The sequence below is a fragment of the Vidua macroura genome, chromosome Z (genome assembly GCF_024509145.1).
Source record: "Vidua macroura isolate BioBank_ID:100142 chromosome Z, ASM2450914v1, whole genome shotgun sequence".
Classification (NCBI taxonomy): domain Eukaryota; kingdom Metazoa; phylum Chordata; class Aves; order Passeriformes; family Viduidae; genus Vidua; species Vidua macroura.
Genome location: NC_071611.1, coordinates 37,770,695 through 37,791,379, shown reverse-complemented (window position 1 = coordinate 37,791,379; position 20,685 = coordinate 37,770,695). Strand labels below are relative to the sequence as shown.

General features: G+C 37.5%; 1 protein-coding gene across 1 annotated transcript in view; it reads right to left on the bottom strand.

Moving 5' to 3' along the window:
* The window catches only part of FYB1 (FYN binding protein 1), a 43,912-nt gene extending 38,643 nt beyond the window's left edge, over positions 1-5,269 (bottom strand). The window contains exon 1 of the mRNA XM_054004293.1: positions 5,227-5,269. The gene's annotated coding sequence lies outside the window, so the exon portion shown is untranslated. The remainder of the gene's footprint in view (positions 1-5,226) is intronic.
* Between the last annotated feature and the right edge of the window lie 15,416 nt (positions 5,270-20,685).

The window sequence follows — 20,685 nt, the reverse complement described above, 5'->3', positions numbered from 1 at the left end:
CTACAAGATTTATGTTATTCCTGCTAACTCTTTGGAGAACTGCAAGTTCCTTTGTGAAAAGAAATTCTTCTGGTTGATGTATGTGTGTGCCAATTTTACTTTCCTTTCTCAGCAATGTTTTTACTTACTTTCTGCTCCCCACACTCTCACTTTGTCCTTGTTTCTCTTCTCCATTTTGTATCTGAATAAAACTGTGCATGTGTGGGTAGCAAATGAGAATATGTGAAGTAAAATTAAAAGAAATTAGAATCAATACACCCAGACATTGTCAAAGTTACCTAAATTTCTTAAAAAAAAAATGAAGTTAAGTAATTCCAAGAGAATAAAATCCAGCTTCATTCAGAAATAGATCCTTTAATTAGTCACCCCAATTCAATACGTTTCAGGACCAGTCTTAATTATGAACTGAACTCAAAAGTTCAATACATTTGAATTCAGGAAAAATAAAACACATCACAGTGCAGGATGGGAGCAAAAGGCAGTGAGCTGGCCCCACTGCACTAGGCAGGGGCCACCTTTGGGTTTCAGGAGCCCTCTGGAGCAAGAAGTCCTCTTCCCAGCTTACAGTGGCAGCAGGGGTGCAGCAATGGCAGATACACTTATACATACAATTCACAAGTAGGAGTTGGATTTCCTGTGTGAGTTAAAATGTAAAGCTTATGGTACAAACTAGGTAGGGTTCTGAATCATCTGTCTGTAAACAAAGCAGTATTGCTACAAAACATAATAAATAGGTGTTAGAAAAAAAAATTGGAGGTTTAAGAATTAACTGTCTTAACTTACTATGGTTCAGCAAGTGGTCAGTGTTTTTTGTTTTTTTTTACTTCCATAACAAAAGCTTCTCAATTGGGCTTTTGCTCCTTTTGCCTTCCGTTTGATTGTATCTCATTACTGTTAACTTGGAGTAATTAAATATATATATAGAGAGAGACGTCTGCAACTTAAAGGTAACTATACCAGTCTTTCGGCATTGCCAAGAAATTCAATCTTTCCAAACTGATTGTGTTGAGCTACAAATTACTTACATTAAATGCAGCCAAAACAAGACAGACATAATGAAACTTATACCCAGCAACCACATTGCTGGGTATTTTTGTGCATACAAAGAAGGGAGGAAGTACATATTTACTAAGGAGATTATCAGGGTTAAGCCGTATACTGCTGTTTGATGCATACACACTCACACACACACACAATTACATTGCAGAGGTATGTATATGTATCACTATCATTCAAGATTTGTCCCACAATACCTCACAAGGTCCTGATTTTACAGAGTTTAGAGAGCCAGAGAGAATAAAAATGCCTTTTGTCTTTGATCTCTTTTGACTTTGTACTAATTGATTTTTTTCCTAAGGTCTGTAACATAATCTAGACCACCAGAGATACTGTAATTATAGCTTATGTCTGAAGTCTTCAGACCTTCTAAGTTAGGATTTGATCAGCTGCTTGGCCAGCTCAGCTATTAATTTCCTTTGAAAGTCATAGCAATAAATTGATTTCTTTGCTACTTCTTCTATTTGAAATATAAGAAAATGTACTATGCAAATGAAAACTTTTTACAAGTGAGAGCCACTCAGCATGCAGACCTTTAGGAAGCTGGGAATGTGACTTTGAAGAAAATTTTATTATTACGATATATGGTTTCTGAGAAGCTTTCTAGACTTGGAATAGCAAGATTACATGAACTACATTCATACATGCTTTCAAATGCACTGAACCATTCATTACTGCCATGTTAGGAGTGTCAATGAATTTTTTAAAATAAATCTCTTCCCAACACTGTGAACAAACCTTGTCCTAGTCATGCATATTTACAAGCCCAGCAAGAGGGAAAGATTCCTGGACATGTGGAAGAGTTTACAAATAACCATAAAGCCTCTTTCATTTACTTGGTAAAGGTAATACTAAGAATCAAAACAGAGTAAGAAACTCTGGGAAATCTTTCTGCTTCACTTTAATGTACATCACCAGCTTCTGCCTTCATAAGCTGTGTTATATTAGAAGCCATGTAGATTTTAATGCAGAGCCTGACTGGTCAGGTAGACAGAGGGGAACTGGGGAAAAAAGAAAATTTTTTGTTTGCGGCCCTGATCATAAAGTAGTCTCCACAGTTTCTGTGCTTCCCTTCCCAGAAGCGACAGCAGTTACCTACATCATTATCACATAGAGTAGGCTGTAAATCATGAAATGGGAACTTGAAAAGATTCTGAAGAGAGATTAAGTTCCCCCTACCCTTCCCCTCTAAAGTGCAAAGTGTCTGTGTAAAAGACGAGTCTCATGCAAAAGCTATTTGGGTTATTTTCTGAACTTTGATCTCTGTTGCAAACTCTGTGGAAAATATTTTGGCTTTTCAACTTTTGATCTGATCTGCAAGCAACACATAAGGAGCACAGTAAGATTTCCTTTAATACAAAATAGTTGCACTATTTGTACGTGTTTGCTCAAATCTGGATCTATACCTACATTTTAGCTCTCATGCCACAGATACATTTTTATACACAGAGCTTTCAGAGCCTCCCACTGCCTTCAGCAGAGACTCACAGAGGTACCAAGTTAAACTTGTACAGAATTGTTTCACTACACCTTAGTTACACTTCAGTGTTAATGAACGTAATTCTCCATAATTTACAATATGGTTGCACATTTCTGTACAGAAGTACACTGTAATGACAACACAAAAGTATATTAAAAAATTCAGCTGTATTCTTCCTGAATTTAGTATGGATATTTGAGTTGCAACTGGCAGCCTGAACAAAAAAGTGTTTTGTTTTTTTCTGCCTTGGAATAAATATAACTTTATTATTTACTTTCCTGTCTTGGTGAAGCCAAAAGATTATTTCAGTTCAACTTCCCCTTGAGGCCAAGCTTTCCTTAAACAGCAACACTGGATCAGTGAACAGAATAGCAGATGTGTATGCATACAATCATTAATTAAGCAAACGAAAAATACGTAACTTTTGACTGTACAAAGAATTCATTCAAAATACATGCAGATCTGATTTATAAATGATAAAACCCCTATCTTTTCTCTTCTCAGCTGTAACTTTTACATTTCTATTACCAAGTGATAGGGTCTAAATATACCCTTTAAAACTCAAGATCTTGATGAGTTAGAGAATAATAAAATAAAGATTAGAAAACTATCCCTTTAAGAAGAAAACGATGCTTACTTTGAATTCTTTGATAGTGAAATAATCACAGAAGTTGATAATCACTAAGGGAATTGAGCTCTAACCTATGTGCAGGATATAAGGAATAAGAAAATGGACAAAAATGGCACGGAAAATTACACAGAGAACTATAAAAAAATACAGATCTGAAAATGATTTTGCAACTTTATATGTCTGATATAACTTCTACTGAAGTTAGTAGATTTGAGGCAGTCTAGCTTTTTGTTTATGTGGCAGTGCCATTCTGAATTGGTGATAAATTATTGCTTGACTACTTTCTTTTCCAGACACCTCTGAATTATCATTATACAAATATGTTGTTTCCAGAAGAGATTTCCAAACTGGTTTTCTTCCCCTTGAGTCTAGCTGTAATTACTAGCTCAAGAGTCCCTCTAAGAGTAAGTGCAGCATTTGGAAAGTAAAGTTGAGAAGTTTCAATGCTCTGCACCTAAAAATGTGTGTAGCAGAAGCATGGAAATAAGACAAAGAGACACAGTTTGCTCATAGACTCAAAATACTTGCTAATTCAATGATTGGTATGAAAGAGAAATGAGTCCTCATCAGATAATACTTAAGGATGAGGAGACAGGCTAGTCTTCTATCTGGGGTTTTTATGAAAGGAAGACCTCTAGGATGGAGAGGATAGAGAGAAATCTAAGTGATTTCCCAGTGAGAAGCTGATAGCCCCTGAGTTACCCTAAAAGCATCATTTCAAACATCCCTCTAACACCAGCAAGAAAAAAACAGCACACACATGAGGACAATATGGTTGTCAAAATTAGACAAGGCAATATTCCAGCCTGGTCACAGTGTATTCTGTATCTTTTCGGTTGTGCATTCCTCTACACCTTTCTTATCTCTCTTTAGCCACTTTTTCTCTCATTCTATCTAATCATAAGACCAGCTATTCATACTGCAGAAAAATAAAAGGCCAGTTCCAGATGAGTTTGAGACCAGGACGAGTGAGGGCATAGGGCTTGACCAGAACAGCCAAATTACACCCCATCTTGTTCCTAAATTGCTTCTGTCAAAGACTATGCATGAAGTCAAAGTATCAACAGAGGCATGATCATCCCTTCATTCTATGTCCTAATAGGCTCATGACAAACTTTCTCTCTACATGGATTTTTTTTTTGGTATCTTTTTAAGTGAAAATAAGAACTATCAACCACTGGCAACTTGGTCTTTAACAACAGAAGCCTGGTGGCTTCAATTTTTCCATCAAGGATTTGTATCTTATATAAACAGACTACCTCATATCCATTTCTCTAAAATAATTTCATTTTTGCAACATGGATTTATATAACCACAAAATTTCATGATACTTAATAATTTTCTTTTAATTTTTTTCTCATGTGCCTTCTAATACCATTTATAAATTATTTATTTCAGATTAATGTAAATTTTCTCATGATCTGCCAGAAATGAAACTGATTTCACTCAGAACCCTATATATATGTATATATAGTATATACAGTAACTGTCTTATGAATATCTTACTTGTCTGGTTATCCCACTAAAGTGAATGCTCCAAATGTCAAGGAAGAAAAATTTGAATTCCTGTCACTGTGAAGTTCCTACCATTATTTTGAGAATTTCAGGATCCCATATGATTTTAAAGGAAATTTTGTGTAATTTTAAGACATTGAGTAGCATTTTGACTCATACCTGGAAAGGAAAATACTTTCCATGATGAACTACTAACCAAATACATAGACTGACATCTCAACCCAGAGTATAGTATATTAATTTATACCCTACCCATAATTTAACAAACAACAAATAATGCAAAGGGGATAACAAAAAATAATTGCCTTTGAGTGATACCATTTCTGCTATTATTCAAAACAGAAAGGCCACTTAAAATAGGACCACTTTTAGTAAAATTTCAGAGAACTAACCACAAAACTCTGAAAAAGTCCATTTTGTCAGCTCCTAAACGAAGTAAAATCTACAACTAATTAATTAAGCTATATTCAATACCTTGTACTGATTCTATTTCTTCTGGAACTTTCCATGCTTATTTTTAAGATGAACATGTGCAACAGTTTACCTGAATATCCCAAAGCTCTCCAGTATTTCGAAACAAGCAGTAAAACTGGTTCCCTCAATGTGACAATCCACGGGTGTATCAACTTAACGGCCTAGTCTATTTGCTAAAGAGGAGTTCTGCTTCTCACACAGGAGTTCTTGCTTCTCACAAGATACACTTGTGGGTTTCATTATCATGAACAGTAACTGCTCTCCACAGGATATTAGGCAAGAAGTGCTGGAGGAAAAGGGAACTAAAGTGTGTTCAGACTGGTTGGCTGCTTCCGTCAGCAGTAAGTACCATGTGATATCCAAAACTATTGCATTTACCCCATCTTGCGTAGCCCTGTGAGGCTTCCTTGGTGCACACAAGCCTAAGCCTTTACATAATAGCTGCTAAACAAATGTGTGAGGCAATTACAGGCATAAAGGGGGGACTGGCCACAGGACCAGTGCCCTGCTACCACTGAAAACCCTGCATACATGGCCCACTCTCAGGCGTGAACTAGCATGTTCCTTTGCTGCCTCACATTCGCCAGTGGGATCTTGAGATTCTACTGGCCAGTTTTTTAAAACTTCTGTTATGTAGAGATATTTTTAAAAAACCCCAAAACTATGATCATACATTTCTTCTATCCTTCCTCCCGTGTGTTTGAGTTTGAAGGATGATATAGGATAGGAAAGTCAATACTGAGTAACTAAGCTACACAAAAAGTTCTAAACATGTGTTTGTGCTGAAAGTAAATGAAAACTACAAAGGTGGAACACCCTACAAAATACAGCTCAGTGAATTTGCTGGAGTAGTGCATGGGGAGGAGATTGCAGTATAAAAGCTGTGTGTCTTTAATTAGAAGTTATCGAATCTTCCTTACGGCCTACTACTCTCCTTCTGCATAAACTTAGTATTTTTGAAATATTTTGGAGTGTTAAAGCATTGAAAGTGCTTGATATTTCTAGCTTAATTTTACAAAAACTTTTAGCTTAGCTACTTCAGAAGTTTATTAGGGTGCAGGATGGAGCTTATTTGAGTTAGAAACACTGCTGCATGCCAATGACAACTAATGTTTTTGTAATATAACATAATGTTTTTTCATAGTGGGAGAAATGCTGTTCTTTATTCTATTCATTCAGCTAAACACTGTATTTTATTTATAAAATAGTATTTATTTGTGAAAATAAACAATTATCACAGATGATAATGCATTTATTATTAAAACGACAGCAGATTAGAATTTGTCACTTGCTGATGTGTTCAGCAGCCTTCACGACTGTTTTAAGATGGTAGCTGTAGCAATACAGTCATTTTATGTGGGTAAATGCTACTGCAAGGGTTTGCTCAGAGTATCAGCTCTAGAAAAATTATGCAATGATCAAAGAACTAGCTTATCTTCACAGCTCTGAATGCTAGACAGTTCCTGTTGTCTTCTACTTCATCCAATGCACACAAATAAGTACATCCCTAACTGACAGAATGCTCATGAGAATATAAATTGCAACAAATACAATGAAAATAAGTTTAAGCTGTGAATTTCTGTGAAACTTGCCCATCTACAATATCCACCATGTGCCTCATTTTCCATTTGCAGATGCAATAGCTTCTTGAAATCTCTCTGGCTTTTTCCCCCACTTATTTCTGTGAAGGTTATTTGTGACTGATATAGGGAAATTAGCTATTTTTAGATGAAGAAAGAATCTGAATAAATTAATATTTTAAATAACAGGACCTGAAAGTAGTGTAAAGTTATTTTGCCTTTTTCACTTTTCACAAAAACAACAGCAGCAGCAGCAACAAAATCACTAGTTCATATTCAAGCAAGACAAGGATGCTAATAATGATAATGCCTTCTCATGTATACACATGCCATTACATTCTCTGTATAGACCAAACCCAGCATCTAAATTCTAGCACACCAGTGGTGTGTTACTGCTCCTGTGTGGAAATATTGTGACTGCAACTTTAAGTATATTTTTTTTAATCAGAGCATTTATTTGGATGTTTCCATGTAACTTTGGGAAAAGTGGCTACTTAGGAATTAAGTTTATAAAAAATTAAGGAAAAATGAGTTAATTGTGGGGGAGGGTGGGAGAAGAAAAAGGCAAAGATGACTGGTTGGGGCAGCTAATCTTTAAACCATGTGTATATAGTGGGAGACAGGACTGGGGGGTAGCACATGGAGGAACACCTTTGGGCAGGTGCATTAATATCATTAAAGCAGTTTGAAAATCTACTTCCTAAGTCAGAATACTGTTGCTCTGTAATATATAACACATGCACATATGTGGAGCACTGGGCAAGAGAAAGTCAACGTTAGCAGTGTTTTTCACTGAAACTTTGCTTCCTGCCTTCTCCTCCTCTCACTCACAGGGCTTTTGCCTCCTAGTTGTTACTGAACAGGTTATATTTCTGTAAAAAGTAGTCTATGCAGTAGTGAGGGAAGATGATGGAAAATTCTTTTAACTTTAGCACATTAGTGTATGGTCCCTGTATTCATGGTTAATGCTTAGTTTTGTACCATACATTGCTTAGTACAAATACCAGAGATTAATGTGGCTTTGTGCTAACTCCCTACATCTGTGACTAATAAGTCTTGTGCCAGCTAATGCTTCCTTGTTTACTTCTATCAGTGATTAATACGTACTAGCTGATATCTTAGTTTTGAGAGCAAGGATTGTGTGTCAGAGCTAAGAATGATAAGAGAAATACATTATAACCTGACACTCTCAAGGAGAAAAGTGTCATCACAAGATCTGCAACCATATCCAAACAAGTAAATTGAAATAATTAATATATATACATGTATTCAGGAAATGTGATGAATGTGTATTAGTTTCAAGAATATAATCTGGTCTGTTAGGTTACTGAACATGTATGTTTTAAGGACAATTCCCTATGCATCCAGTATTACTAATAAAGTAATGTTGTTTTTCTTAACCAATGAGGTTTTTTGAGAGTTTATTTCCCAGTTTTTGATGACATGGGGGCACACTTGGCACAGGAGCAGAAATAAGATATTTATCAATAATCTCTGTAAATACTTGTACCAAAAGCTTCAAATTACCTGGTTTTGTGCTGCTTCTTGGGTAATATTTTAGTACATGAACCTCATCAGAGGGGAAGACAAAGAGTTAGCAGTCCTGCTTCACAATGCTGTGCGACTCCCCGGTGTCATAGTTCTGGGGTGAAGTGCCATCTTGCCATAGCAGTTATCATATTACAGCATCACTTTGGAAATTACCTGATTTTCAGAATAAACTTGATATTCCTGAATGCTGTCAGGACTGGTTTGCAGTTGCTGCAGTGCACTATGAGAACCAACATTTTTGGTAGGGTAAGTCTGTGTTATCTTTGTGTCTGCAGACAGAGCTAGACTTCCTCAAAAATATGCTGCTGCATTTCCATCACTTTCTCAATTAAAGACAGTTTTAGTATTTCTGACAGAAGTTTGGTCATGAGCAAATTAACAGCATTTCCTTGTGTCTACATGCAGTGTCCTGTTTATGGGAACAATTTGGCTTTCCAGATGCTGTTTTGGGACTATTGACATCCAGGATTCCCTGGAAGATCCTCAACTCAGCACAATACAGTGCTGTGGCTCTTTTAAATTCTTGTTATTCAATATACGTAATCTTATAACCATTTCCTATTATTAATATATTTATACTTGCCTGAACAGGGAGTGCAGAAATCTGTTTCCACTATTTACACTTTTCTATCCTAGAGACAGGCCGGATTGACAAATTCAAGAAAAAAAGTCAAAGAGCACTGGCAGTATCCTTGCCCTGACTATGCCTTGTAAGGGGCACACTTCTGTCACGAAGGAAACCCCAGTGCACTCCAGGGCATCACAATCAAGTGTGTGTTAAGATTTTCTGCTGGAGTGTATGTACTGTAATAAATCACAGTCCTTCCTTGAGGCAGCTGAAACTGATGCAAAGCACTTGCTGTACACAAAAAAAATCTTTCATGCAAAAAGCCAAAAGTCTCTCCTTTTTGTGACTTGAGGAGTGCTCAAATTTCAAGCAATTTTTATTTCAATACAAAGCTCATATTCAGGCATTAGCTGTCATGTTCGACCAAGGGGATTCACCTGCACTGCCCTGCACCCCCTTCCATGCCCATCTCTGCGCTGACCCCCAGTGCCCACTGCCGTGTCACAGACTCCTCCCTGCCCCGTTTGCTGCCAAACTCACCCACACGGGGGGCTCAGATGAGGTGGCTTTTGAATGAGGCTTTTTGCCCTGCAAGCTGTGTGGGTTCTGCTCACATGTGCTCACAGAACACTCCTGTGTTCTGTCTGCCTGGGTTCAGCAGCAGAGCTCAGGGAGAATTGAAAGCAGTGCCACAGCAGAAAACACTCCAGACGGATCAAATGGAAACACTAGGCTTTTACTAAACCTTCCACAAGGAAACCCTCTGGAAGGCACAGAGTTCACTATGACGTGAAGAGCCCTGATGAATGCAGGCACAGCCCGTAAAAGGGCCACCACTGATCACCAGGGGTAGCTTGGTTTTGATTTGGATTTAAATTTGGATTTAATGACCTAAATTGCAGGTGATGTGAGTGTAGCTGTGATGGTTGAGTTTGCAGCAATCAACTAGTCTGAGGCAAGGGGGATGTGGTGGCCATCTCGGTAAGGCAAGCTAGCCACTCAGACACTGGCAGGTAAGTAGACTCACTGGCTGGGAAGTTACTAGAAGCTGTGTATGAGAGGAAATCAGAAGAGACTGGCGCGAGAGGCAGGATGGAGGAGCACGGCAGGGCTACTGGGAACTGTGCACGAGCAGTTTGTGCGGAGAGAGGACAGCAGGGGAGGGTTTGCCCTGGTGAAGTGTTGCTCCCTCAGCCCCTCCTCTTCCGTGCCCCTCAGGAATGGCTGTGCGTGCACCTTGCGTTCCCGCACCATTCGCTTCCACGACTCTGTGCCTCCCTGTCCGGGCTCAGGCTGTCCGGGAGGGTGCCGGGGCTGGATGGAGCCGGTGCAGGCCGGAGAGCACGGAGGAGGCGATCGCAGCAGCTCCGCCGGGGAGAGAAGGGAGCGAGCCTGAGCTGCGGGAAGGACACACTGGGACGTCAGAGGGGAAGGGAGACTTTCTCGAGGAAGAAGTTGCTTCAGTTTCCACCCTATATACCCTCACGTGAATGGCTAAGCAGGGGGTTATCAGCTGGTCCGGCTTCCCGTTCAGCATCCCCCGCAGCTGCTGGTACCAGGAGGAAGTGGGAAAGCAACAGGGACATCTTTAGCAAAACACTCCTGACTTCCCTTTTGTCTTCAACATGTCCCTCTCTGCCTCCACCTGGGAGGCAAAAAAGTGTGCAAAGAACCCATGCAAATACCTCACCAGGAGTTGTGTAAACCCTGTGAGAGGGAGACAAGGAGGACGCCCCATGCTTTCATACACAACTGTAACAACCTCCTTTCCTGTTCTCTCATATATTAAACATGGCGTCAGCTCTTCAAGTCTCACATGATATTAGTGCAGAAGAGCACAACAGAAACTCATATTTCCTAAAAAGCATCCACGCTGCAGGCAAGGTGCTGTTCTGAACTGTTTGGCCTTCTGCACCACCTTAATGGGGCAGTGAAGACTTGGAGCTGACATCTGTGCTTCTTCAGGTATTACCTAGCTCAGGTATCTTAGGCTTTCTTTGGGAAGTGGGTAATGAAGGGCCTTTACCTTTTACGGTATCCTCCTCAAACCTCTGAGTAAAAGGTTTCAGATGAGAACAATTTAGTCTCTATAATAGCCGATGATTTCTTAACACCAGCTATTCAGTCTTTTCATTTTAAAAAGTGGAAGATCAGACCTACAACCGTTAGCTATTCCCCAATTCATATTAGAGGCGTCATGCTGCTTTTGCTTTTAAAATATATTTGCTTAAAAAAAACCAACCAAACACAGTCTCCTAGATTTTCATGGTCAACCTCAATTAGTCAAACAAACCCTAGTAAAGTTTAGAAAAAAGTGAGTCTTAATGAATGCAGATTTACATCTTTCTATACTTTATGTACTCTCAAGAAGTTACCTGTGACAAGTGAGGCTAAATTTGAACACATCTGAAACAGAAAGTTAAAGCCCAAGTTAAATTCTCAGTTGCCAGGATCCTTTCACCGCTCTGCTTCTGTATCCTTTCCCAATGCTTCTGTCATAATCAATCTTATTTATTAGAACTACATCTAAAACTTGTAGAGTCTTCTCTCCTGGGATGAAATTTTAATTTTTTAGTTACCATGTATGCTATATTGCAATTATTTTTATGGTCTAAAGCAAGAAGGTGGAAAGTGAAAGCTTAAAAAAAGAAGACAATGATGTGGCCTAAATAAAAACAAGAAAGAGAATGCTCTCACATAATAAACATTTCAAAACATAATGTAACTTCAGAAGTAGTTTGAATCAAAGACAATAAGATTTAAAACTGAAAACACAGTTTAATCCAAACATCTTTAAGAAAAATGTTTCTAGAAAAATTTCCTAAGTTCTTCTGCTTAAAATTTGCTTAATGCCTTACATCCTTTCTATGTCCCCATCCATCAGGCTTTTAAAAAACTTTGGCTATCCCCGATCCCTTATCTTTAGGTGACAGCAGGCTGGTCACAAAGCCTTCTGCCTTTAAAGTATCTGGTTAGCCTGTGATATAAATCCATAAACAAAAGAAAGGAGAAGTTAGTTGAAGTGAGAATGCATTCACCTGTGCCTCTGGCAATCACAGCAGAAAACCAGGATCAATCTTCCATCTGTTAAGAGTTCTTTTGGTAAAGTCAGCTTAGACAGAGAGAGTACACAAACCCCATATTCTGAAGTCTTGCTCGTATACTAAGAGCTTCTTTCAAAAAGAACATTTCTTCTTTTCTATCCTACTCTCCTGTCGTTTTCCAAGACTTTCCTCTCTTCTGCTTTCCCCTCTTTATCCAGCATTTTGAATGTGCTACCTGTGAAATGAGAGTAGGTGAGCTGTGTGTCCACTCTTCCACCATACACCTGCCCTGCGGTCAGATGGGTCTCACCTTTTAGCCATGCACAGAAGGGAGCCCTTTCATGCAGCGCTCTCTCGGTACAAACATCACCTGCCTGTTTTTATTTAACGTGGCGCCTTTCCCAGGTGCTGGCACAAGAGTGACCTCTAATGGAGGAGCCTCTTCTGTGACAAATCCTAACCTTCCAGCATCATTTAGGTAGGGAGGGAGCAAGGGTGGAAAATCTGCTGACCCTCTAAATTGTACCAGCATTTGATTTCCATTACTGGTAAAAGAAAAATAAAAGGAAAAAAAAAAAATCCCCAAACAAACAAACCCTCAGAACCCCAACAACAACAAAACCAAACCAACGAAAAAAGGAAACTGAGATTTTGGGGGGTTTGTTCTGTGTTGTTTCCAACGCCTTTTTTGCCTCTCACTCTGTCCATGTGCATCTCTGAGATTAGTATAATTCCATTAGACATTTGAAAACAGCAATGAAGCCTCTGCTTTGCCTACTTTTCTTAGTTTCTTGTCTGTCATGTGTCCTAGCACCTTGATCACCTACTATGAGCACAGAGAATTGAGGTCCTGCTGATTTGTTTGCTCAGTGCATGCCTGCTGCCTTGCCTAAGAGGCAGAGTGATGCCTTGTGAAGGCTGATTTAGAACAGAGAACTAGATGGAACTAAAGAATAAAGTAGGTATTTATTAGAAGGCCTCAATGGATATGCCTTGGGCAGCACAAGAGCCCAGCCAGGGCTACACCCAAGATAACCCAAAATGGTCACAAAATGCACAACCGGTCAAGGGGTCTCTCTCTTTTATAAGTTTTGGTCCATTTTCATATTGGATTTAATTGTCCAGTTATGGCTTTAGGTTATGAAGTCCCATCCTTTTTGTTTTTCTCTCTTCAATCCACTGTTGTTTATGCTCTTGGGCCTGAAATTTGGATCATTTTCCTTGGTCCCCAGCTAGAGAAGGAATTGTTTTGTCTACCTACTCTTTGAAGAGAGCTCACTATCCCTTAATATGAAGCTCAGTACACACTAAAGCAGTACAGAATCTGAAAAATATAAAAGCTAAAACCTGAGGCATCAAAAGAAGCTATGGCTGCTTTCTTAACTTCAATCATGCTAATTTAGTTACTTACCAAGTCTGTTATTTGCACTGTTACAAGCACTTGAATCTGCTGTTTACACAATTTGTGTGAATGAGAAGAGGAAATTCAGCAGTGTCTCTTTCAGTTTTGCTGCTGCCTCAGAGAAGTTACAGGCAATGAGGCAGCATATAGCAGCTTTTTTTGCTCCAGATGCTAAATTGTATGGAGAAAAAAGAATCCATTTTTTTGTTATGCAAGATCACACTGCCAACCTTTTGCTGAGCATGGGCTAGATTTAAATGTAAGGTGAGTCTGCTGAACATTCATCAAAGATTGGGCCATTGGGTAGGTCATCAATGCAGCAGAATATTTTTAATGTGGAGCACAGGACAGCTGCTGACTGTTATGGGGAGAAGAGCAGCAGGAAGCAGAAATGCAGCAGTGGTCAGCGTGGGGAAGACCATACTGTCCATTCTGTTTGAGCTATTGCATAAATTTGAGCCGGAACAACTTCTGTTATGGAATGATGAAAAGAGATTTGATAAAAAACTCATGTCATGTGAGGAAAATACTCAAATCCCTGGAAACTTAGGTGTGGAATAATGAATTAAAGACTGAGATCGATAAAAGAATAAGACAAGACCACAGAAATCATGGAAACAGGACCACTGGGGAATAAACACCTGAAGATATAAAAGGGATTAACAAAAGGATTTTGAAAACAGTTTTAAAAATTACTAAGAGATGAAGAAGATCAATGGTTGTACATAAATTGATGTTTTGAGAGCCTTTTTATAAGATAAGTGAGAGCCTGGAGACATGATTTCTGAAAGTTTTTCTTCTCCAAAGGCATAAGAAAACAGGTCTCCCTATGTCTCACCTTCAGAATCAAAATGCAGATGCCCTCAGGGGTTTGTAGAGGTTGTGACACTTCTCTAAAACTTAGCTAAACAAGTGTCTAATGGGAGGAAAAGCTGTTAGAGATGTGTCAGCAGAAGTGAAAGGAACACCCAGTCATAGCTGCAAATACAAGATGCACAAGATCCTCTGATCCCCATTTCATTCTATGAAAATGTAAACTCCCTAAAATTATTAATTAATTTTGTTTATAATTATGGATTGAATTTGGCAAATTTCTTACATGTCCCATTTTTAAATGTGTAGTAAATAATTTTTATTACTTTACAATATCTTCCAGCGAGGATATTGCAAGTTAGAGAGACCATTGTTCACAATTTCAGTGCTGGAACATTGGTGTAGCTTTGTTTTTGTACATTTCTGTGTAATTTATCCATTCTTAATTTTCTGTGTACTTCACTTTTTACATAGAGGGTTGTGGCTGAAGGCAGGTGTTCTTTTTGTTAATTTCATATTTTTCCTGTAAAGACTCCTGAACTCTGCTGAAGAACTACTTTTATTATTTTTTTTCTTAACTATGGAAAAAAAACAGTATGAATGGTTTGTAAGAAAAAAAAAATATCTAAAAAGATTACTTTCTGTTGAAATGAACCCAGAAATCCCAGCAGGTTCTTAATCCTAGAATGTTGGTTCCAGTGATTTACTGATAAACACTAACACTGCTCCTGCAACAAAAAGAGTAAAAGTGCACCTTTAAATATCCTGTGTTATCTGTATTATGCTATCTGGAGATGTTAACAAAGTCACATGATATGTTCTGTATCAGCTTCATATTTACATTTGTTTATGCATATGACTTATCTGTGCCTAATTTACATACCTAACACATTTTCCTATATTAGCTTTCCCTCTTCCTCCCTCCCCCCCATTCCCCACAAATATGAAAAACTTTAACAAATAAAGATCATAGGAAGGGTATTGTTGTTCTGCATTCTAAGTGTGTCTGCAAATGTGTTTTTTATCCAAGTTGCAAAGGTTGCAATTCATTCAGCATCTCTTAAATAGGCTGAAATATTGCCTGATTTTAGTGTGAGTGGTCTGATGGATGTAGTAGTACACCTGTCTTGCTAATGGTTTTCCATAGCAATATGATGAGGCTCTGAAGCTGGCTGCAGGACACCAGAGAATAACGAGGGTGCTGATGTAGGGCTCTGAGTGCAGCGTGTCCCTGTATGCCAACAGAGGGCATTTTGCACCCTCAGAGCGGAGATGTCCTCGGGTGCTGCCAGCGACCCACCTGCTGCTTGTCTGGCTTTACTGTTACTGTGCTTTTCCTACTGTCTTAAACACTGAGTAAAAAAGTATTTTTGGATTTAACTGGGGCAGATGCTAGTTTACAGAATTTTTGAAAGTAGCATAAATATCAGGGAAAAAATTATCTCTCAGTGTTTCTCTACTTCTTATGCTCCAGTTCGGCTTGATGTACAGAAAACCCATGCATATTTAACAAAAACAGTAATATACTGAACAATTTGTTGTTCTTAGCCCTAAAAGCTGTATTTTGCACAAATCCATTTCAAAAGTCTGCTGAGTTCCCAGTTGTGCAAGATCTGCTGGTCTTCTGTGGCTGTTAGAAGTCCAGTGATCTCAGTGATTTTTGCAAGCAGCTATAAGTCCCTTCACACAGAATTCCTTAAGAGATGGTTCCTTCTGAATGTGGTTAGACATTCAGCATTTTATAACCAATATATAATTGTATATAATATAATGTATTTCTGTACAGAATCTGTAGGATTTATTTTTTTCTTTAAACAAAGAGTAAATCCAAATAGACCAATCAAATTCCTTGGCTGGCCTTATTTCCATCAGAAGATTTATTGCTGAATTCACATATCTTGGAAGTTTTTTCCTTCTTAGAGTATATCTGAGAATTACCAGTATCACTGCAAAAAGACAGACATGATTAGGGGTATTTCTCCAGGTCAGGAATAAATGCAGCCTGTCCTGGCTTGAAATCAAAGAAAAATGCAACTTTTTTCCTTTGTGGTAATAAACTTCAATCTCACCTGCCTGAAGCTATTATTGCAGTTTTAGTATTTTTTTAATTTTATATTATATCCAAGTATTTTGGTCTAAATTTTCCTCTGTGGTGATGGTCAAAAATGAAATAATTAATTCTAGGTTTTGGTCCTCATCTGAATTTCATGTTTCTGTAGGTCTAACTTTCTTCTCTACACGTCTTCCTGTATGAACTAAAACCAGATTATACCCAATCTAATGTTCAAAGGTTCACTGACTATTTTTTTTTTTGTAAGAATGCATTTTTTTTACAAGTTCGTTTTCTGATGTAAAACTGCCACAAATCAAACTTCCCTAGAGTGGTCCTTACTCCACTTTATTTTGTTATTTGTTTTGCTCGCCTCCTAATTTTTTCTTCTCTCTTCTTGTTTTTATGTAATATGAATTTCCACCTGTGCAACATCAAAACTAAGACCAAAAAAATTCATTTCCTTCCTTGCTAAAGCTTTTGGGTTGCCTGTGATGCAAAGATAAAAGCACTTCCTTCCCCATAGTTCTATATAGTATTGTCAAGAAAATAGACTAAAGGAATAAATTCATGGTTTGCATTACTTTGAATTGTCATTCGTATTTGGAATCAGGGAAAACAACCTGGAAATTTGAAAAGACTTAATCAAAATAGAAAAATTGTAAATTTTTGCATATTTTCAAGCTGTATTTGGCAACAACAGAAGTTCAGTGATCAACATATCCACATGCATATTGTTTCTAAACAAATCTATTTGTGAAAGCAGCTAGACACTAGAATCATGCCAGAAGAGTAACTGTGCACTTCCTGTGCAATTTTTACTGTAGGATTTTGCAAATAAAAATATTCCATACATATTTGATCTCCTCTAGTACAAGTTAAAGAATCCCTGTGGCAGCTAGAAATCAAGAGACAACAGCACAGCAAGATGCTATTTTGGTAGTCCTTATTCAGATTCTGTTTATCCATATGAAAATCTAGAACAAGTCAAGTGACTTGAATTATTGATTTAAACAAATGTAGTATTTTGACCTTTAGTACTTGATTCTACACAGTAGGATTACAACAGAAATAAACAAAGTAAAATAACTGGTTTATATTTTAAAATGTCAAAAAATTATCCCTTATATAAACACTTTCCTTAGGATTCAGGAAGAATTCAATCATAGTGTAAAGCAGAGACATTCAACCAGAACACTCAGAACTTTGTGAAGCATTATTAAGTGAGAACCACATTCTTTATTCAATCTATTTCACATTACCATTTTTCAAGTAGCACTTGCAATGGGCAACCTTTTTCACCTCTAAGTATCACAAGGTACCTTTTTTTCTTTTGAAACAGGATTAACAGCTTCCAGTCAACCTCTTTAATAGTACTGCATCTGGGGAGGATGATTGTTTGGACATAGGTACCATGATAAATGGTATACATAAGCTACTTCAGGAGTTCTAAATTATTTCCAACAGCAAAGATGGCCTGAAAAGTTATGCAGATTTCTTACTTTGCAACATTTATCTGTAAAATCACTAATCTTGAAGTTATCAGTTTCATTTATTAATAAAATACTTAACAAAAGATACATATAGAGAGTTTAAAGAAACTGACTTTCTAAGGAAATAAATTCTATCGGTTTGCTAAACATACAGTACCACACCACACTCCCCATCCAACTGTACTGAAGATATACAGATAAATTCCCTTATCTTTTTAGTTACAAAGTCTTGCTGAAGCAGAATAAGATAGTAGATTTTTTTTTTAAATCTAGCTAGAAAGTATGACTCCTTTGCATTTCTTGGTTAGTGTCACATTGACACTTGACTGCAGAACTCCTCTGGATACACAAACTAATTTGTCAGTTTGGCCTTAAAAGAAGTTGTTTTCCTTAATTTTGAATGCCAAAATCAGTAAATCAAATAGAAACCAGTTCAGATTATGAAGGACCTGAAAAAATATAAAAGTTTACTCATGCCCTCAAAAGAAGAAAACCATATTCAAGGATTTGAAAACTGTTAGAAATAAATTTGAAGTTTTACAGTCCCATCCACAGCAGTTTTAGTGCTAGTGCATCCATGTAGCAGAAAGTAAATTAATAAACTCCTGTACTTACCATGATTTCAGTTTTTATGTCTCCACAAGTCTGCTAAGGAGTATGCACTGTACCAGAAGGAGTAAAAGATGTTCTTTGTCCTTCACTGTGAATATTTTTTTAGGGAGTGTATGTGGTCTATCCAGCCTTCACATGAGAAGGTATCAGCAATATTCTTGTTTTGCACAGTATCAGACACCTAGCAGAATTCTAAACAGTATTTGTTTGGGTTACATTGCACCACTGTGAGGGATGAATAGGCTTTATTCATTCATGTAATTACTTCCAAGATTTTCATGAAAACCAGCTCTATGCTAATGACAAAATTATGTAGTTGTTCTTTTCAGTAAACTTTGACTGAATTAAAAAGGCAAATGTATTTTGGTTTTGTTTTTCATATTCAGGGTTCCTGAATTTACATATAATTAGGCTTCACTGTCCACATCATACATGTCTCCTTCTGACCCAGACTTTCATGAATGTTTAATATCTGAAGGAATTTTATCTCTAATAAGCTGAACTATATCTCTATCAATTAGCCTTTAATTTTTGAGCTCTTCATAGCTGATACTATCAGAAAAATAGGATTGTCCTGGTCTGACAGGGTATTAAAGTTCTGTAGTGCTGCAGACTTCCTGTGTACAAAAATTAAAGGAAGAAGGGCATATGGCTATAAACTTCAGTGATCTAGATGTAGAAAAAAACCCAAAAACTAAACCAAAGAGCTTAATGAAAAGGGGAGAAAGAAGGAAGATGGGGTGTGAAGTCCTGGCTAATACAGGAAAGAGGGTATTAGTATATATTGCTGATGCCTAATTTCTGAATAAAAATCTGTTTCAGTAAGCAATCTTCTCAGTATTAGTCAATGAGGGATAAATAAATATGATTGTAAAATAACAGAAAGTACTGTATCTGTGTCAGAAGCAAGGTTTAAACTGCATTCTGTAGGGAAATCAGGATTTCCTTAAAATCTCAATGCTACAGCACTGAAAAGACTACTGTATTGCTGCAAGTCCCGAACAATTTACTTTCTAGTTAACTTTCAATGGAATGTATCAGTACAATCTATTATATAGATAATAGCAAATACAACTACAGATAATTATAAGGGCAATTAGCAAACACACTACCTATTTTCCTAAAACCAAGAAATCACCAGGGCAGCTACATGCTTATTTTCAAGCACAATAACAATTTTGAAAAAACTATTTGAATGAGAAAACATCAGATATATATAGCTACATCTAATGTAGATTTCAATAAAGAAGGATTATGTATGAATAAATTAACACCTGTTTTGCAAAGTTTAGCTGGCATTTAAGGCAAAGGTAATACAATTTACTTTATTTGTCTAGATTTCAGCAGAGTATTTCAGGTGATATCCTTTGTTGAATTTTAAGTGGCAGGAACTGGGAGAAGATGTGACCTATCAGAAAGAGTGTAAGGTGGACTAGGAGATGGTTAAAGCTATATCACTTTAGCAGAAAGGGAATTACTGAGTTTAACTGGATTACTCACAGTGTTCTGCAGGCATCAGTCATGGGACTGATACTGTCAGATCCATTACTTGGATCTGGTTCAAGAGAAGGTTCTTGAACCAGGAATCTGGTTCAAGAGCTGGGCCTATACTGATGTTATTTGAATGTGTTCTAAACTAAGTGGTTCTCATCCTGAGGCGAATCAAGTGGTTATACAGGAAGGAGGAGAAAAGTTTATGTATTGGAGTGATAGAACTCAACCAAATTTTAATTACAAAGTCATATACTTAAGGCTAGAAAGATTTTTTTTATTTGTGCCAGGGACTCAATGACTCACTAACATGGCATGCACATGTGGAAAGTACGTGTAATTTGAGTGCAAATTAGGCAAATTATTTTTGGGAGAGGCAAGAAAAGAATTTGTGCAGGACTGATGAGGGCTTGTTTAGAGTCTTGTGTGCAGCTCTGGTCAACTATACTGAGTGACCAAGTGGAGACTTACAGTATGAGTAGGTCTTCCTGGCTTCTGAAAACACACTGAAATAGCTTACCGTGGGTAACTTAAGCAAGTGGAGATGAAAGGTTATGACAAGGTCTGTAAGTATCAGGGAAGAGGGAGTATATATACCAAAAAATATGGGATTGAAATCAAGTGTGTCTAAATAAATTGTGACTACATTTAAAGTGGAAATTATATTATAATTTATATTCATTTATATTAATTCATGTTCAGAAATGATCTTCCAAAAAGCATAGAGAAGGAAGGAGATCAGTAAGGCTTGCTTGTTCTACATGAGCAATTTAGGAAAGACATTTAATATCAGGACTGGGAGAATTCTGCTGTTAGGAAAAAAATTGCTTAACAGAGACAGATTACTAACTGTACTGGAAAGATGCTTGGTCACCATGTCTGCTCACACTGTGTGTTGAATCTTAGATTATGGTAGGTTATTCTA